The 17,494-nt window shown below is 37.0% G+C and overlaps 1 protein-coding gene across 8 annotated transcripts in view; it reads right to left on the bottom strand.

Moving 5' to 3' along the window:
* The window catches only part of Mgat4c (MGAT4 family member C), a 713,319-nt gene that overhangs the window by 217,556 nt on the left and 478,269 nt on the right, over positions 1-17,494 (bottom strand). For 3 of the 8 annotated variants that reach the window (XM_031348869.1, XM_031348870.1, XM_031348866.1), the window contains exon 1: positions 3,183-3,477. The exons of 1 other annotated variant lie outside the window; for it this stretch is intronic. The gene's annotated coding sequence lies outside the window, so the exon portion shown is untranslated. Of the gene's footprint in view, positions 1-3,084; positions 3,481-17,494 lie in introns of those variants that run through there. 4 more of the 8 variants (XM_031348874.1, XM_031348872.1, XM_031348873.1 and 1 more) reach the window with 4 other exon arrangements.

Here is a 17,494-nt window from a genome sequence, read left to right as displayed (position 1 = left end):
GGGGGGGGGGGGGGGCTATCCAGCTGGAAATGTAGCAGAGGATTTCCTTATGTAGCATCACTGAGAAGGGGGCCTCTTGGCCCAGTGGAGGCTTGATGATCCAGGATAAGGGAATGCTAGGCTGCTGAGGCAGGAGTGTGTGGGCGGGTGGTGGAGCACCTACATAGAGGAAGGGTGAGGGAGGAGGGAATAGGGAGCTTGTGGAGGGGAAACTGGAAAGGGGCAATAACATTTGAAATGCAAATAAATAAAATAACCAATAAGAATAAAAAGAAATGTCCTTGGCACAGAGTAGAAAAATAGTTCACTTTTGGTTAGATAACTAAACCTGTGAAAAGAGAGTGATGGATGAAACATTTGGTTGATTGATTATCTGACATTTGTAAATCGAAGTCCCTTCCGTTATTGGTTTCCTGAATGGATGAGCTTTGAGACAAAGTTACGATTCCTACTATAAATTACAAGTTTCTGTTTCTTTAGATGTACAACATTTTAATCACAGATCAGCTTTAAAAACAAATGTTTGTTTTCCATAAAATACACAAGTTAAAATTTGAATTACACATAATTATTCTATTTAGTACATGAATATGCAAGATTTCAAAACACTACAACATCAAAGTAAGAAACCACCAGAGTATCTATACTTTGCCTAAGTAAAGAGTTGGCTAGAAAGTCTTAAATTTATGGGACATTTGAGTGCCTGAACTAAGAAGTTAGAAAATTAAACAGTGCTGTATTTTCTGACAACCAGGCTTGCATTAAAGTATACAAGAGAATGAAAAGGAGAGTATCTATTTAAACTAGATACATTGTAACAAAGGGAAGGCTTTTTTCAAGAGTGATAACTCCTCTTCCTTAGGATCTGGTAAATGCAGAGAACTGCACAGGATATTGCCTGTTCCTCTCTATGCCTTCTAGCTCTTTTGAAGTTCTCTGTGATTGTTAAGTTAGGATGCCACATAGAAAGAACTTGAGATGACAGAGAAGTACACTCAAAAATACGAAGTCCTAAGAGTGACCTAACTCAGACAGAAGTACTTGTGTATTAGAAAACATTGGTAATCCACATAGCATCTTCACCCATGTTTCTTGCACAGGGATACTGTCCTCAGAAGTGTGTGGCAAAGTGAATTGCTGTGATCCTGCTGATAGGTTCTCTTAAGAAAAAAATAAGACAATAAAACGTACAAGGCTTCAGTTAATGAAGTGCATCAACTGACAAGTCACATCCTAGGTGTACTCATAGCATGGGTTTCCTAAAAAGAAATGAGGAGATAAGCTACTCATCATGGCATTTACAACCAGTACAGAGCAGTTGTGATTAGAGGAGCTAAAACTGAGACAAATGCTCTCCCATACACAGGAAAATACAACTTTAATGTTTAGACTACTCACTAAGTGAGAAAGATTCTATCAACTATGGACAAAAGGATGCAAATAGCTTGGGGAGAATTAATTGTTAGGGAGTCAATGCTGTTTCTTAGTGAAGATTGATTGTATGGAAATAAGAGCCTCCAAACAGCATCTGTACTTGTGGGCTATTCAGTTGTGTTTTAAATTACTTAAGGAAAAAGAAAGGAAGGCAGTCCTCATTTCCAAATAATGTGTCCTTATACTTTGAGTTCATAGTCTAAAATTTTTATAATCCCAATTTCGAATCTTTTCAAATTCAGTGATTGTGAAATTCACAGAATCGGCAAGTACTGACTTTCCCCAAGAAATAGGAACTCCCAAGGAATACTTAGAAACTTTTTGAAGTTTGATTGATTCCATATTGTTTGGAATGAGACAAAGAAGCTCCTTACTCTAGATTGTGTTAATGCACACTGGACACTATAAAAGCTTAGAGTTGTTCAGGCTTGAGTAGAATAAAAGACAAATGGAACAACAGTGATGCCCAACAGGACCAGGCTGGTAGGAGACAGAGAAGTGAGACATTGCTGAGAAACCCCTGCTGTCTTACAGCACAACTTTAACACCTCAGCTCCTGATTTATAATTATTAACATTACTGGTTCAAAATGACAGGGTAGATACTCTATGATTAGAGTAATAATAATAATAATAATAATTAATAATAAAATAATAATTAATAAATAAATAAATCCAAAGAGTACAAAGCCATCAAACCTAATGGAGTAGTCATTATTCAAAAGTTGATTATACTTGAGTGACAGAGAGCCTTTAAAATAAAAAGCATATAAATTCGGTTACACATTTTTACATTTTCAGTCTTTCTCTCATAATAGAAAACCTTCTCATTTAACTTAAAAAGTCTACTTTACGACCATAACAGCAGACCTCTGAAGAGTTAAATAGATTCTTTGAATTCCCTGGGGAGCTTCAGAACATTCCCAGTCAATTAAAAGCTTTTTAGCATTGTTTTAAAAAAAGATTTGTTAGATTCAGTCTCTAATATCCAGAACAGTTTAGTATCTGTAAACATATCTGTCTTGCTATAACATAAAAACAAGATTCTCCGATGAAATTTTCAATACTGAGAAATGATTACAACACACAAAGCTTGTCACAACTATATATATATATATATACAAACACATTATTACCTGAACTCCCAAAAGCAGTGAGTGAAATAAAGTTATCAGGGGGAAAATACACTACATTGTTCCTTAAAATCATTTTGTTTAAAAGATAGGTTTTCACAGAAAGTACTCAAGTTAATTTCCAAAGCTGAACCTGTATGCTTACTTAGTAAATGCTTTTATTTGGTGGCTAAGTACAACTTTAGAGAAACTGTCCCAAAGAACTATCATTTAACAATTAGGAACTTGGAAATCATTTTTACCATATAACACTATTGGTTTGACTACTTCAAATCCTGTAACCATTAACAAAGTAAGAAGAAATGAAGCAGAATGGTATTCAGGCACATAAGTATTTAAAACATAATAGTCCTGTGATACTACTAACTCCTTTTCTAAAGAAAAGCTGAAATACCTGCTACCCATTTTCCAGTACAGATTAGTTTGCCAGGTACACGTTAGCCGCTCTTTTCCAGCCCTCCTATTACATCTGTGCCTCCCTTTAACGATGCTAAACACTGCTTTGATTAAAAGCTTACCAGATAGTAACCCTGCTCAGTCTTTGCACTCCTCTCTCCCGTTAGACATCTCCACCTCTTCTCTTTCGAATGAGAAGGTAAACGGAACAGACTCTTACCCGAGACAGAGAAAACAATTCGTTCAGCTAGATCCAACAGTGCTCTGTGCAGCCTGGCAGCATGAGTGATCCTTGGGCCTCACACAAAAGCAAGATAATTGGCTCTCAATGAAGACATGTAAACATCCATCATAATGGCACTCGGGCTGAAACTGAACGCTGCTTCAGCTGTTCTGTGTACTCCGACTGGAAGATGATGTCACAAACATCAACTGGGTGTACTCTCATTGGCTTCTGTTACCTGGAATCATATCTTAACCCTAAGCTGTCAGCTGAAAAGCGAAACGCTTCCCTTTTGCTATTATTTTTGCTGAAAAGAAGAATGAGGGATCTAAATAAGTTATTGGAGGATGACAAACTGAAAACGCTCTCCTCCAAGTAGGCTAAAACCTATTTGTATAATTAATTACTTAGGATTTGTGAGGAATTTTATTCCTCAAGTCCACTTTTTTAAAAATGTTACTTTAAAAAGGTGATTCACTGGAAAAATAGCTAAGAAAATGATAAGAGTAATCACATCGGGAATTTAATTTTAAAAGAATTCTCTGCATTGATTTATATATGATGCAATTAAATTTAAGAAAGTTATGAAAAACTATAATGTGGATAACTGAGCAATCAATTTGCCCACAAAAAATCTGTATTTGTAAAAAGACAAATGGTAATGGATTTTATTATCTGAATATTTAACAAGATCTTCAAAATGTGTGCAGCAAATCTTAAATTCCATGATATTAAAAGTAATAACATTACAAAATTATATTAAATATTAGCTTTTAAAATGAGTAATTTAAAAGTCACTGGATTTCTAGACAATTCAATTTCAGTAATTGAAAGCTACCTTATAATATAGTACTATTCTTTTTTTTTTTCCAACACAAATGGGGACTAATTATCCAGGTCTTACTATCTTGACAAAAGCCCCATGTTTCTCCCCAGGCACGTGTCCAGTGGGAGAGGAGGATAATGGTTTAAGCTGGTTATAGCAGCTTGCTGCTAGAGGGACAAAACTCCAATCACCTTGAAATATATCCCAGCTTTACCCACCCATAGGAGCTGTCAGAGGGATCATTGTGAGATGCAAGAATTACCAGAGCTATTCAACGACCAAGCACCTACTAAATCCAATGCTGCCCTATGTTAAGGCAAACCCTTCGAAATCCATGCAGCTCAGAAAACACAAAGTAGAGGCACTAAGGAGACAGTGAGGAGATTTAGTTCATCCACGCCCACCTTGTGGGGGCGGAGCTATAGTTGATGCCTGGTGTGCCTGTTTCTTGCTTCATTTCCTTCTGAATGAAGACTCCTGTGACCCAGGGCCATTTCCAACAACAATACATTATTTTACTGGATCACTTCAATCCGAGTTTTAAAAGTTTACCATGACTAGAAAGAAGCTGCTTACAGCCCCCACTAGTTTCTGACTCCTAGGACCATAAGATTAACTCATTCCGTTCTGTGTAGCAGTTTGTTTGTGATACAGGGGGCTGGCTTCCGGATGGAGTTCAAGATCCATGGCTATAATATACAGTTTGTAAGAACTTGAGCCCATTAACATCTATTATAAAGAACGACTATGAGTCGATCACCCATAGAAAAGATGATACAGGGTTCAGCTAAGGCAATGGGTAGACTCGTTATACAAAACCAAGTATGTTACATGAAATGATTAAAAAAAAAAATTATTGCCAGGCAAAAGATCAGATATTCACTCTGGTGACATGTGTGAGAGTAAAAATGAAAAGTGAACTCGGTGCTCTCAAATTAATGAAGAAGCATGGCATGCTAAACTTTTTAAATTTCAACTGATTATGTACCATGGCAAATAAGCTGGGTTTAAAATCGTGACTCATTCTAAAGGGTTTTATTTTTCTTCAAAATTTTTGTTGCACTTCCCAGGATGAGTTTGGATTTAATCATATTAGCCAAGCCTAAGAAGAGACTAGATTTAAAAGAAAAATCTATTTGTCAAAGTGTACTTTGAGCAAATGTAGAAGACACTGTTCATTTACTTCTGCATAAAATCAAAAGGTTGTAGATGGAAGTCTGTATGCCATGCAAAGTGACATAAAATTGAATTACAAATCAAAAAGATGAATTCACACAATGGGAATGCCAACTGGATTTTTAGTAGACAAATGATATTGTTATGGTATGATATGTCATTGAGAATAAAATTTATGAAATATAATATGCTCCTAAACTTCATGCTTTATATAAAATATTAATGAGATAAATATTTAATACTAGAGATAGATAAGTAGAAAAATTAGATTGTATCCAATTGCATTTAGAAAGCTGATATATATGCCATTCAGTTACATCTATAAGATAAATGTACAATCCAATAATTAAGTGAACAAAAATGATAATCTTTCTTACTTTGCTTTATATTTATTCTAGTTTTTCAATGCAACTTAAAATAGACTTAAAAATAGATCAAAGCAAAGACTAGAGACTGTGTATGATGCGTGCTCCACTGGCATTCTGTATCAATTACCTTAATTCTGTACATGATTCATGTATAGGTGATTTTCAAAGTACAGTTTACAGGTTTTGTGTCACAAAAATTTATAATTATAACTTTTAGGATCAGATTTTGATGTATATATGTATATATGCAAAGGTTTGATATTTTAAACAAATAAGTTAAATTTTAAAAAAGTTCATTTACATGAAAATTAAGTTTATATCTTAAACTTTTCGATGAATCGTTAAAATTACTAGAATATATTTGAACTGGTAGGAAAAATAATAGAGAGAAGAAAAGCAGAAGAGAAATACCTAATATGAATGTTAGTCTATAATAAATGAACATTTGGGCCATAACTTCATTTTAACACATTAGAGAGTAACATGTTACCTATGTACATGTGTGTGTTTGCCCATGTGTGTGCTTGCTTCACGGTCTGGGTATTTGTGGATGGGTCAGTGAATATATAGGGTAGTGCTCACAGATGCCAGAAGAGGGCAATGGTAATGGATATCAGTGGAGCTGAAATTCTAGGCAGTTGTAACTTGACTGGAGTGATATGGACCCAATTGGGTCCTCTACAAGGACAAGTACTTACTTGCTAAGCCATAATTCCAGTCCATAAACAACATGTCTTAGTTTTAAATAATTACATACTTAGGGAGGATTTAAGGTAAATCCAGGATATAATTAATCATATGTGAAAATCAGTCACATGATCTGGAGTAATATGTGTGCTCTTTGCAAAGAAAATACAAACTGCCTGTCATTTCTTGAATACTAAATTTAGCATTAACACATACCATAGTAAAGCATGTTTTTTCAGTACTTTGATATTTCATCAAGAAAAAAATAAACTTTGCACTTTAAAATATACTTCTTTACTTCCAGCTGAAAGTCATTTTGCATTGTTGAGGTCCAATGAACAAAAACTATTTTAAGTTTAAAGCACTTAAAGAAGGAAAACCACTATAGGAATTAATATGGCTTTTAGTTTTTAGTAAATGCATTATATGTGCGTGTTATATATAAATGATATGGAGGCCCTAAATTATTTCTTAGAAAACTGATGTAACTTTGTAGTTCAGGCAAGTACATTTCACTCAGTTTTATTGCCATACCTTCATGCTATATATTTCCCAAGAGCTGAAATCACTGCAGTATTTAATTGCCTGACAATTATTTCAGTTACATCAATTTTGTGGTTAAACTAATTATTTATATTATCAAAACAAATCAGCACTAGAGGCTAATTAGACTAGAGAAACCATCCTACACTGTTTCTCATCTTACATATTAATAAGGTTTGGGTTAATACTACCTTTGCAAGAGATGAGCATATCCTTCAGGTGATAATTTACAGACAGAACTTAGGAATTCAAACGAGCTTTAAATTGCTTTAACCAGTCTCACTTTGAACAGTTAGGAATATTAAATTGCAGCATTCTGCATGATGCTGAAGCAAAGCCCATTTACCTAGTTATCCACAAGATGGCAGCTCTGGTCATTTGGCTAGTAATGCCTTTATTACGATCCTGTTTTAGCTAATAATAAAATTGAAAGCTTATGAATAGGCTAAGTACAAATGTTCCTAAGTATGGAGTTTCTCAACTTCGGAATTGTAAAACTAATTATTTAAGTCACCTTAAAATATGTGATTTCGAAACACTGAAAACTATCCAATTTAATTTCCAATTTTTTTTAATTTTAAATAATGTCTGAAGCCACTAAACTTAAAAGTTATTGTTTTTCTTCAATTTTGTTTCAAAACAAAGAATTGCTTTAAAATGCAAAGTTAGTATTAAAACAAATAAAGAAACCCTAACTCACTAAAACAGAGACTTAACAACCACATTTGCCAGCTAGTAAGCTCTAGGTATGCTTTATTTTCAATAAGAACATGTATTTACTCAGAGCACCTGAATTCCCTTATAATGCTTAATAATTTCCACAGCCACTATTTTCTTATGTCTATCCCAAATCTCTTTTGTTTAAGAGAGTCAGTATATTATTGTTATCTTTGTCTGTGTCCAGATAAATTTTTTGGAAACACTTGGAATTATTGGGGCATATCACATTTCTTGTCTGATAATGGGTAATAAAAAGATATTTATTGTGTTTACCTGTCAGTAAGTTTTATTTTAGGAACATTGAAATAACGTTAAAGGAGTGGCAAAAGGTATGAAAATCCTCATATCTGAAGACATGACTCGAATGCGATTTCAACAATTTAACACACTGTGTTATAGTACATGATGATAGCACACTTACCCTATTTTAATGTGTATTTTGAGTCTTAAATGATAACAAAAACTAAAATTTCATAGATACACAGACATGTTCTTATGTTTTAGAGCAGGCATATCTCCTGTGTTTATATGCTCCTCTTTCATTAAGTTTATTTTATTTGATTTATAATATACATTTCTGTAGAAATTTTTACAAATGTTATGTTTTATTTTTCATCTCAATTGGTGTTCTGTTTATGTGTCATACTATTCAAAATTGATAAAATCATAGCTTTATTTGTCTTGACAAAGTACAGTGATATCAGTCTCTTAAAATTTCAAAACGTATACTTAATGAGAATTATTTAATTGAAATTACTTTATATTCTACAAAAGAAATGGTCCATTGATGGAAAATCCACTGTGCTTAAATTGAAATCTTCTTTCAGACCCATGGGTGTTTTTATATGAAAGACACTGAGAAATAGTAACCTTCATGTTTATTTATCTATTCTAATCCTGTAAAACAGAAGATTATCTAGAACACTGAGAACAATCCAATTATCACAAGCAGTCTTGGCATTATTTTAATAATAAATTAAACAATGATATCATCAACATCATCCCCTTTACCACCACCACTAACACTGTGGGTGATTATTTTGTACTAGGAACAATTCCGGCTATTCTATGCATTTTTAGATTGATTTATTTCTATAATTTTTCAACATCTTTGCATGATAGGGTAGGACTTTGAAAATAGCTCTCATTACATATACCATCTATTTCAGCCTTTTCCTTAATTCTTCCCTGTCTTCAGCATAAGGAAATTAGAATAATTCTTGTTAAGTTGGTTTTGCCCTTCTTTGTTACATAATTATTCTTTGCATTTCTGAACTCACTGCTCCTTTGCAATGAGTTGATTCATCTCGACTTCACCTGTAGCTACTCAACAATGGTGTAAAGCTGTGATTTCAGGATCCAAAATACAAAATGTTTGGTTGGCTCTTTGGCTATTTTTAAGTAGCTAAGAATCAATGTCCCTTCTGGGACCCTGTAGTGAGAGACTTGAACCTATGCCTTTAGATGAGATCTTGACTGAGTTTTGTCTAGGAGCTTATGATCCATGTTAATCCAAAAATTAATCAAAGACGTGCTCACACTGATACTTAAAAGGTCTCAATGTTTTCCTGAGGAAATAGAAAGTGGTCTTAATAAAACACCTGCAAAATAACAGGTATATGATTTGTCATCTCTGTAGGACAATATTGGTGAGGTTCATTTGGAAAATGTACTTAGCATGTTTGAGGTCAATTATGAACAAATAAAAAAAAGATCACTAGTCAGCAATGTGGACATACAGGAGACAATCTGAGATTGTATTTTCCTTCCAGGCATATTGATCTCCCTTGGAAGTGTTGCACAATTTGCCTAACAGAGGATCACAACCTCTTATCATCACAAGAACAGGATTCCCACCTCTCAACCAAACTGAAATCAAACCAGTTCAATGCCAGAAAGAGACCCAGGATTTTCAAGAGCTTTGAATTGAATGCACAGGATGAAGTGCTATTACTGTGTAAAATATAGGCCCTTGTCTGGTGCTTATACCTGGCAGGTATAGTTGCCTAGAATACAAGTATTAACAGTTTATCTGATCACATACGGAGAGTGCTCTTGGGAGTTGGAGGGAACAGTGTGTGAGGCACTATGGGAACAAGACAGGCTGGCAAGTTTGTGCCCTTGAAGATATTATTGGAGTCAACACCTCTAAACTTTTATGTCTTTCACACTGTGGTTGCCCTGAAGTAAGCAGTGTCCTGTATAACTATATATGTGCACATACTCATGATCACACATACAACTGTACACACGCACACATACACACACTACAAATACAGTTACAAAATGAGAATCAACTACTACATACTTAAAGTGGAAGCTTCAGATGCCTGTTTTAAGAAATTTACAGTCTAAGCCAGCACCACAATAAACCCATAGCCACTCCATAATAAAAAATGCACTTAGTCCAATCTCAAATGTCTTCATACTTTTAACAATTCTTACAATAATCAAAAGTAAAAAAACAAAGACAAATCTAAAGTCTCTACTAAGAAACAATACAAACTGCTAAATATAAATCCATGTAAAGTTAAAAAAGAGAGAGAGAAAGATCTCTACTCCTAATGTAAAATGTAGCAATATTTCCAGTCTAAAATAAAGACAAAAGGAACATTTCAATTGAAACAAAATCAAAACCAAACAGCACAAAGATCAAATGCTTTGGCTACAAGTCTGACATTCAGGCACATTCAGGCACATGGCAGAAGGCCTTATCTTTGCTCTCACGAGCTTCAGTAGATTCAGCTCTATAAAAATCCATCCACAGCTTATGTGGCCTCTCTTGTTGGGGTAATTCCCTTCAATACAGCAAGCAACAAACATTGCATCTCTAATGTCCTGGCCTCTCCATTGCAACTAAGGATTCACCCTTGTGTTAGAACATTTTTTGACTCACATCTGAAAAAGCTACCCCAGAGAAGTGTCCTTTTCAGTTTGAGGAGATACAGTCCATCATGGCTAAGACAGCAGGACAAAGAACCTGGTCATGCTGTGCTGCTTGTTTGGAGCAAAGAATCATAAACACTGGTGTTCACCTTACTTTCTGATTTTTTTATTTTTATTTATTGATTTTTTGGTTACTTTATTTACATTTCAAATGTTATCCCCCTTCCTGGTTTTTCCTCAGCAAAATCTCTGTCCCATGCCTCTCTATGAGAGTGCACCCCACCCACCAACCTATTCCCACCTCAGTGCCTTAGCATCCCCCTAAACTTGGGCATCGAGCCTCTATAGGACCAATGGCCTCACCTCCCATTGATACAAGGCCATCTTCTTCTTCATATGCAGCTGGAGCCATGGGTCCCTCCATGTCTACTCTTTGGTTGGTGGTTTAGTCCCTGGGAGCTCTGGGGTGGGGGTGGCAGGTCTGGCTGGTGGATAGTGTTGTTCTTCATATGGAGTTGCAAACACCTTCAGCTCCTTGGGTCCTTCCTCTACTTCCTCTATTAGTATACCCTTGCTCAGCCTGATGGTTGACTGCAAGCATCTGCATCTGTATGGGTCAGGCTTACATATTTTATTTTTATTCCTCCCAAGTTTCTATCCCATTGATGGTGCTACACACAATCAGGATAGTCCTTACTTTTCATTGAACCTTTCTAGTGTCACATTCATAGATATGCCAACCATGTTCCTAGTTACCCATAGTCTTCCTTCAAACCATTTCCATAGGACCAGTAGTCCTATGGTTAGATTCATCACAGCAATGAAACCATTTCCTTCATACATACTTAGCCATCACTGAGACAAAATAATTTACAGAATCTACTTAAAGGATAGGACATTTACTTTGGATCATAGTTTCATAAGATTGTGTCTTCTACATTGTGAAAGGCATGGTGAAGGAATCAGTCATTCTGTGATCATGTGATTGTCATGTTGCATGGCTATGTGTTCATAGTGACAAGCAGAGAGAGCAAATGAAAATAATAGCCTGAGTCCTTCCTGCTCAAGAGTTGAAAATCTTCAATGCACTGCCTCTAGTGTAGAGAACAATACATGAAGCTGTGGGCAGAATCTCTGATTCAAGCAATTACAGTATGTTCCATTCCTGAATCAGGAGTGTGACCCTTAAATCTCTATAATGAAGAGAAAGAGAGAGGACCTTACATTTCAGCCCTTGCCCAGGCTGCTCCAGGCTACCTACATCCATCTTATTCTCAATTAATTACTCCTCCACAATCCTAACACACAGAACATCTCTACATTTTAAATTCTGTCATTCAAACCTCTCTTCATCTTTTGTTTAGCTTGTTCAAGCACAGGGTAAAACAAACAATCAAAAGAAGCAAATATAAAAACCCTCTGTCACATTCCTCCTCGATAAAAATGAAAAGAATGTAAAACAAAAACTCATCACAAAAGTACTTCTTAGGAACCCAAATGAAGCAGAGTTAGGCAATGCCTGAAACCAAGAAAGTGAAAGTTGTACTTCTAGGACGATGCTTATTTTTATATTGAAAGGACCCATAGGTGCCTCAGAAATAAGCAAAAAGATTCGTGTTCAATGAAACTTGATATGATCAGGATTTTTCTTTTTTTGATACACACACACACACACACACACACACACAAATTCCACACATATATACTTGCATAAATGTAATGCCATGTATTAAAATCATTGCTCAATAGCCTGATACACAAAAGCAAAATCTTCTAGACAGCTGCACCTACAGATTTCTCATGAAAGCTAAAGTCAGGGATAATGCATAGACATCAAGGGTAATGCAGAGAACTACTTTCAAAATCAGACTAAAAATTTAGGAATGAGACCATTCATTAGCTGACACCTCAACAAAAACATTATCAAAGAAAACGAAGGAACAGTGGATGCATTCTAAGATAGCTGTAATAAGAAATTCATATCATCTACATAATAATGTAAGTTTGACATAATTGATTCAACATCTTCAAACACAAAGATGAGTCAATAGATAATATGATGCAGAGATTTACACAACTCATTCTAGGTTAAAGTTTACTACTTCATAATCTGAAATACAACATGAGTTACTCAATACACATTTTTAACAAATTAGGCAAATCCTGTTGTGTGCAACATAAAAGCACCTGGCATTTACTAAGTAGTCTGTAGTTATCAAATTTGGTTTATATTATGATGACATCTATTTACACATAATCAGTCAAACATTCTAGAATCAAACATTTCAAACCTTGGAAAAACACTGTTACCTCTGCTACAGGAATGAGACCATTCATTAACTGATATCTCAAAAAATATATATCAAAGGAGGGAAAAGAACAGTGAAAACATTCTAAGATAGCTGCAATAGAGAAAGGAATATCACAGGAGGTGGAGGGAGGGAGGTGCATTGTTGGGAATGGGAATGATTGGAGGGTGGGGTGAGGGGAACATGATCAGGTATTGGACAGGGGAAAAAGACTGAAGCCCTGTGGGCCAGCAGAAAGAATTGAATCAGGTAACCTTGGGAGGTAGGAGGTGGTGGGACGCTCCAGAATGCACCAGAGACCTGGGAGGTGAGAGACTCTCAGGACTCAAAGGGAGGGAAGTTAGATGAAATGTCCCGTAGTGGAGAAAGGGAACATTTAGAGCCCACCTCCAGCAGGAAGTTAGGCCATCAAGTGAGAAAAGGTATCTGCCATCCCACAGTCAAAAGCGCTGACCCATAATTGTGCCTGTCTGAAAGAACTGCAGGGACAAAAATGGAGAAGAGCCTGAGGAAAAGGGAGGTCCAGAGACAGGTCCAAAGTGAGATCCAGCTCAAGGGGAGGCCTCAAGGCCTGACACTATTATTGAAGGTATGGAGTACTCACAAAAAGGGACCTATCATGACTGCCCTCCAAAAGACCCAACAAGCAGCTGAAAAAGTCAGATGCAGATATTTGCACCCAACCAATGGACAGAAGCTGCTGACCCCTGTGGCTGAATTAGGGAAAAGCTGGAAGAAGCAGAGAAGGAGTGCATCCCTGAAGGAGGACCAACAGTCTCAATTAACCAGGACCCCACCTCCACGCCCCCAACCCGAGATCACTTAGACACTGGACTACCAACCAGGCAGCACACACCAGCTGTTATGAGGCTCCCAACACATATACAGCAGAGGACTGCTGGGTCTAGACTCAGTCAGAGAAGATGCAACTAACCCTCCAGAGACTGGAGGCTCCAGGGAATGGAGAGGTTTGATGGTGTGTGGGGTGGCATGTGGGGACATCCTCGTGGAGACTGGGGGTAGGGGTAGGAGGTATGGGATTTGGAATAGTCAGAGGGTGGACTGAGAGAAGGATAAATCTGGAGTGTAAAAAAAAAGATTAAATAAAATTTAAAAAAGAAACATGTATCTTTATACTGAGAAATTTTATAGAAGAGATTTTCTGAATACTTACAAATTAGTATAAAAATATCTACCAGGGAGAAGAAAACAAAACTTATTTAAATTTACTTTTAATAGAGCCTTATTTAGTTGCTGGCTATGAAAATAGCCAAAGGTACAATTGTCTGCTTTTTATTAATAGAAATATAATACAACTGAAATAAAAAATGAAACACATATTTATCTACATAATACTTTAAGCCTAAAATAATTTGTTAGACATCTTCAAACATACAAATGAATTGATAGATGATTAATATGATGCAAGGATTTACATAACTTATTTGAGGTTAAATTTTACTACTTCATCCTCTGAAATACAGCATGTTACTCAATATCATTTTATCTAAGCTATTTTAATTTTCTAACTAATTTATTTTGTGTGTATTTTAAGTATTAATGAATGAGTTCTAGGAAGTTTAGGTAGAATATAACATTTTTTTTTCATGAAATTATAACCTCATACTCTGGTGCTAGCCCCTATCATAGCAAATAGAATGACAATAAGATAAATTTTATTTTTTGGAGGATCTGAATAGATCCAAGGCTAACCAAGTTTATCTTTCCCTCCTCCCCTTTCTCCCTCCCTCCCTGTACTGGCTGGTTTTGTGTAGTAACTTGACACAGGCTGGAGTTATCACAGAGAAGGGAGCTTCAGTTGGGGAAGTGCCTCCATGAGATCCAGCTGTGGGGCATTTTCTCAATTAGTGATCAAGGGGGTAGGGCTCCTTTTGGGTGATGCCATCCCTGGGCTGGAAGTCTTGGGTTCTATAAGAGAGCAGGCTGAGTAAGCCAGGGGAAGCAAACCAGTTAAGAAACACCTCTCCTATTGATGATCGAATTTGCAATCCTCTACTATACACATGCTGCCAGAACAATCAGACCCACCATGTGTACTCCTTGGTTGGTGGTTTAGTTCCTGGGAGCTCTGAGGATACTAGTTAGTTCATATTGTTGTTCATCCTAAGGGGCTGCAAACCCCTCAGCTCCATAGGTCCTTTCTCTAACTCTTTTATTGGGGACCATGTACTCAGTTCAATGGATGGCTGTGAGCCTCTACATCTGTATTAGTCAAGTACTGTCAGAGCCTCTCAGGAGGAGAGGACCTCGGCCCTGTGAAGATTCTGTGCCCCAGTGTAGGGGAATGCCAGGGCCAATAATTGGGAGAGGGTGGGATGGCAGGCATGGGGAGCGGGAAGGCAACAGGGGTTCGTTCTTGTTGTTTTTGTTTGGTTGGTTTTGTTTTTTTTTTTGGAGGGGAAACTGGGAAAGAAGATATTTACGTGTAAATAAAGAAAATATCTAAAAAAAATAAAAAAATAAAGTTAATGTACACAGAAAAAAAAAAAAGAAAGAAAAAGAAACATCTCTCTATGGCCTCTGTGTCAGCTCCTGCTTCCTGACCTGCTTGAGTTCCAGTCCTGACTTCCTCTGGTGATCAACAGCAATGTGGAAGTAAGCTGAGTAAACCCTTTCCTCCCCAACTTGCTTCTTGGTCATGATGTTTGTGCAGGAATAGAAACCCTGACTAACACACTCCCTCTCTTCCTTCCTTCCTTTCTCCCTTCCTTGCTTCCTTTCTCCCTTCTTCCCTTCCTTTCTTTATTTCTTTAATTCTTTCAGCAGCAATGTTGTTAAAAGAACACTTTGATTAGTGAAAAATTTTGTAAGAGAAAGCTAAACACCTCTAAAGCAGAATTTGTATTATTCACTAGCATCATTGTACTCGAGACATGCATCATTAAAGGTTAATATGCTTCAGTCACTGAGCCACATTAAAATTAAGTCAGTGTTTAGAGAGTTAGAAATTGAAGGTGCTGCCATAGGCATAGGCATATCAAACTTATCACCCACCTATGTCTCCATCTCCTGGCCCTAGTTCAGTCTTTTATCACTCTGAAAAAAGTACAGGAGACATTAACTTAAATGCAGAGGGTGTCACAGATTCATGATTTCACCGAATCCAGGCAGGGAAGGTGTGTTGTGTGGCAAAGCATCTCATATCACCCCTACTGTAAAACAAAGAACATGTCTAGGTAATGGACATCCTTCTAGTGTTGCCTGTATTCAGGTAGGATCTTTCCCCCTTTTGGCTTTCTATGGAAACACCTTCACAGACAGAAGCAAAGGAACAGTTTAACAGTCTTTGCAATCCAAACAAGTTGCCAATCAACCCTAACCCAAAATTGTTCCTGTTTAAAAGAACTGCTGGGACAAAAATGGAGAAGAGACTGAAGAAAAGGAGGTCCAGTGACAGGCTCAAATTGGGATCATCTCAAGGGGAGACTCCAAGGCCTGACACTGTTACTGATGCTATGGTGTGCTTCCAGAGAGATGACTCGCATGGCTGACTGAGACATATGCAGATACTTGCAACCAACTAATGGACAGAAGTCTAGGACCCCTGTGGTTGAATTAGGGAAAGGTTGGAAGAAGTTGAGGAGGGTGAACCCATAGGAAGACCAGCAATTTCAACGAATCTATACTCCTCCTCCAGCATCTCTCACTGAGCCACCAACCAGGCAGCATTCACCAGCTGTTAAGAGGCCCCCCAACATATATACAGTAGAGGAGTACTGGGTATGGACTCAGTGAGATAAGATGTGCCTAAGCCTTGAGAGACTTGAGGCCCCAGGGAGAAAAGGTCTGGAACAGGGGGTGGTGGGTAGTGGGACATTGTCTTGGAGATGGGGCGAGGGGCAGAGGGAGGAGAAATGGGATGAGGAACTCTTGGACTAGGAGGGGGATGACGACTAGACTGTAAAAAATAAAATAAAAAGATTTAAAGATAATTTTAAAAAAATCAACACGTATCCTAGTGACATTCTTAGCGTTTATAATCGGTGCTACACTTCTTAACACCAGGAAAATGAGCAACTGATCACCTATGAGAAACAGAATTGCTAGCTCCTTCTATGTATAAATTGCAATTGGAATTTGGACCCTGTAGTTTATTAATGTTATTTAAAGGAGAATTAAACTATGATAATTATTTACACTTGCTACTTTGTTAAATAAGGAATGAATTTTCACATATATTACTGAATAATCTTTTAAATAAATAAAAATCAGAGTATTTTCTTTTTTATCATAGAAGACTTGATGAGTCAACAGTATTTTTTATTAGATGTTTTCTTTATTTACATTGCAAATTTTATCCCCTCCGAAAACCCCCCTACCCCATCCTCCCCCTGCTCACTAACCACCCACTCCTGCTTCCCTGTATTGGCATTCCCCTACACTAGGACAGCAAGCCTTCAGGAGACCAAGGGCCTCTCCCCTCATTGATATTCCACAAAGCCATTTTCCTTTTTTTCTTTATTCTTTATTTTATTATATATTTTCTTTATTTACATGTCATATGATTTCTCCTTTCCCAGTTTCTCCTCCACAAAAAAACCCAAAAAACAAAAAACAAAAAACAACAAGAACAAAACCTCTGTTCCCTCCCCGCCTCCCCCTGCTCGCCACCCCACCCTCTCCTGCTTCCTGGCCCTGGCATTCCCCTACACTGGGGCATAGAACCTTCACAGGGCCAAGGGCCTCTCCTCCCATTGATGACTGTCTTGGCCATCCTCTGCTATACATATGCTGCTGGAGCCATGAGTCCCACCGTGTATACTCTCTGGTTGG

Source organism: Mastomys coucha, unplaced genomic scaffold (assembly GCF_008632895.1).
Source record: "Mastomys coucha isolate ucsf_1 unplaced genomic scaffold, UCSF_Mcou_1 pScaffold4, whole genome shotgun sequence".
Taxonomy (NCBI): Eukaryota; Metazoa; Chordata; class Mammalia; order Rodentia; family Muridae; genus Mastomys; species Mastomys coucha.
This window is presented reverse-complemented; position numbering and strand designations above follow the sequence as displayed.